This window comes from Chrysochloris asiatica, unplaced genomic scaffold (genome assembly GCF_000296735.1).
Source record: "Chrysochloris asiatica unplaced genomic scaffold, ChrAsi1.0 scaffold00115, whole genome shotgun sequence".
Lineage (NCBI taxonomy): Eukaryota > Metazoa > Chordata > Mammalia > Afrosoricida > Chrysochloridae > Chrysochloris > Chrysochloris asiatica.
In genome coordinates, this window is record NW_006408633.1 from 898,993 (window position 1) to 902,924 (window position 3,932).

The window sequence follows — 3,932 nt, forward strand, 5'->3', positions numbered from 1 at the left end:
ACAGCGCAAAACAACAACAAAATAATCGTAGGAAGAGATGGGTGGAAACCATAAGATCATCAGTCAAAACAAGACCAGGACCAACTGTGGAACAGAACATTAACTGATTATATGAAAGTTCAGGAAGAAGCTGAAGAATATTAAAACAAGTCCACAAGAGCCAAAATATGACCTTGAACATACACCATCTGAATTTAGAGACCATCGCAAGTATGATTTGATGCATTAGACACTAAGAACCAAAGAGTTAAAGTTTGTGGGAAGACATTAAGACCATGAGAGAGGAAGAAAGCAAAAGGTCATTAAAAACACAGGAAATAAAGAAAAGACCAAAATATATGACAGAAGAGACTCCAAAATTTGCTATCTATCATAGAGATGCTAAATCAAATAGAAGCAACTAGGAGGTAAAAGAACTGAAAAGAAAATTTCATAGGATTGCTCAAGAAGTCAAGTTCTACAATGAAATATGCAAAGACCTGGAGTTAGAAAATCTAAAGGGAAGGGCATGCTTAACATTTCAAATCTTGACTAGCAATATTAAAGGATTCTATGGGCAAAGCATTGAATGATGTAGAAAGCATCAAAGAAAATGGGTGTAACACACAGAGTCACTAAAACCAAAAATAAATAATTGATGTTCACCTATTTCAAGAGGTGGCATATGATCAAGAACTGATGGTACTGAAGGAAGAAGTCCAACCTACACTGATCTTTGAGAAACAATCACAAAAACAAGACTCCAAGAAATGAAGTACCTTTCAATAAACTGATGAGCACTGAAGCCACTAATTCATCTAATTCCACAAATTCATCTCTGCCAAGAAATTTGGAAGAGAGCTACCTGGCCAACTAATTGAAAGAGATCCATATTTATGCCCATTCCAAAGAGAGGTGACCCAACAGACTGTGAAAATCACAGAACAATAACATTGCTATCACATCAATGTACATTTTTTTTCTGAAAATAATTTAAACAATACTTCAGCATTACATCAACAGAGAACTGCCAGAAATTCAAAACGGAATCAGAAAAGGATGTGAAATGAGGGATATAATTGTTGATGTCAGATGGATATTGACTGAAAAGAGAAAATATCACAAAGATGTTTACTTGTGCTTTATTGACTTTGCAAAGGCTTTCAACTACATGCAACATGATCAATTATGGATAACATTACAAAGTATGGGTATTCCAGAACACTTAATTGTGCTTGTGAGGAACCTGTACATAAACAAAGAAGCAGTCATTCAAGCAGAACAAGAGAATACTGAGTGATTTGAAATCAGGAGAGTTGTGTGCCTGGGCTGTATTCATTCACATACATATTTAGTCTGTATCCTGAGCAAGTAATTTGAGGAACTGAATTATATGAAGAATAACATGCCATCAGGATTGGAAAAAGACTCATTAACAACATAGATACAACCTTGCTTGGACCAGAAGAGCAATTAAAATACTTACTGATGAATATCAAAGACCACAGAATTAAATACCACTCAATGTAACAAAAACAAAAATCCTCACAACTTAACGAATATATAAGTCATGATACATGTAGAAAGACTGAAGTTGTCAAAGACTTCATTTTGTTTGGATCTAAAATTAGCATTCATACAAACAGCAGCCAAGAAATCATAAGACATATTGCATTACAAGATGTTTTTAAATCCTCCTATGCATATGCAAGTTGGAAAACTCATGCATTTGGGTTGTGTGGTTTAAGAAGAATGTTGAAGGTGCCATAGACTGCCAGAAAAGCAAGCAGGTTTGTGCTGGAGGAAGTACAGTCACAATACTCTTTAGAAAATAGGATGGTGAGACTTCATCTCTCATACTTAAGATATGTTGTTGTTGTTGTTGTTGTTGTTAAGTGCCATCGAGTCGGTTCCGACCCATAGCGACCCTGTACAAGGTTTCCAAGGGTGTAAATCTTTACGGGAGTAGAAAGCCTCATCTTTCTCCTGTGGAGCGGCTGGTAGTTTCGAACCACTGACCTTAGGTTTGCAGCCCGATTTGTAACCAGTACGCTACCAGAGCAGTGAAAAATCCCTATAGAAAGACTTCAGCAAAAACATGGAGGACCCCCAATGAGACGGATCGGCACAGTTGCAGCAGCGTTCGGCTCAAGCATAACAACAACTGTGAGAATGGCACAGAACTGGGCAGTATTTCATTATGTTTTGCTATCATTCAGAACTGAGTTGACAGTATTTAGCAGAAACAGACAATACAAAACACTCTTAACTCTAAGTGTGGAAGGACAGAGACGATGGTTTCAAACCATCTTTTGACATGATGGAGTTGATTCCTACACTTACCCAAAAAGTATAATTTATATTCCATTGTACTATTCTTGTCACTCTTTTTGGCCCTTGAAATATTAGGGAAAGACAGAGAAAAAGCTTATTTTGTATACTGTCATAACAGTGTTTCTCTTTCATCTTAAAAAGAAGTCTTCATTCATGTTCTATAATTAAAAGAATGGCCTTCATCTACTTATTGAAAAGTGGGGTTATTGCCAGTTTGTAAAAGCTCTTTGACAACTTTTACTCCATTCTTTTGGGACCTTGGAAACAGTACCTAGATATAGCAGAATGGATAGTGTCATTCTATGGAAAGAAGAATCAATAAGGACTACAGAAAAGGAAAAAGGCAAAGTATTGTAGGTTCTTAAATGAAAATTGATTTCCACCATTGACTATGGAACAAGCTCATCAGTAACACAGCATTTAGAAAGAATCTAATTGTTTCTTCTCAAGGTACGTTTTAAACTTGGAAGCAAAGTATAAGGGAGAAATCAATCCTCTGTTATCACAAATAGTTTAGTCACAGCATACTGATTCAAGAAAATGCAATTGTTTAAGGGCCATTGTAACCACTCAATAAATTGCTTTGGAAAAGCAACTGTATTTCCTAGACAGATCGGTTCAATTTTTATTCTTTCCTTTTTCATAGATGATCCTGCCACTGAAGACACTGATGATCACTATCAGCAGCACACTAAACGTAATACAAAAAATAGTAAAAAATTCATAAGTTTTTTGTTTTGTTTTTTAATGGAAATTGTGGAGATTGCAAACAATACTGGTGATTTGTCATTTAAATATAATAATGTTATGCTGTGGTTGCTATGTTATGCCATCAAGTTGGTTCTGACTCAGAGTGACCATTTATAGAGTTTCTGAGTGGGTTTGAACTTATGGTTACCAGTCCAGTGTTTATTCTACATTGTCATAGCAGGGTTCAATAAGGTTACTGAAGTAACCAAAATAAACAAATGTCTGTTTTCTTGTGACTTGTATTTTACATGTGTCTGAGGTTGGGAAACAGGTAGTAAGCATATACAAAATTAATTTTAAAAAAATTCAAACAGAGACAAATGGCAAGACCTGACCTCAGAACACCTCATGCAAAAGATAATAGCAATCAGAAGCAAGACAGCCATGGTAAAGGAATAAAAAGAACAGCCTGTAGCATGTATTCAAGTAAGCTAGATTAATATATGCTGATATGGTAGAAGTATTCAGGAACCATATCATATGTGACCAAGCAGATAATAATCAACAGCTTGAGATTCATTGAAAGTTAGATTGGAAACTTTGAATAGTTCTGTGGCATTGCCAATGTCCTAGATTACAAAGTCGGTTTGACCAGCAAGATTAGCAATTCAAATTCAGTAGTCACTCCTCAGAAACCCTATACAGTGTCGCCATGGGTCGGAACCCACTGGATGGTACTTACCAACAACAACAACAGTAAGGAATGATTTGATATGCTAAAGACTCATGCTGATGATGTATGAAGGATAAACTGAAGGGGAATCAGTAATGAGGTCTCTCACAGTACAGGGGATAATGACTGTGGCTTTTGTTGTTGTTAGGTGCCATCAAGTTGGTGCCAAATCATAGCAACCTTATGCACAGCAGAA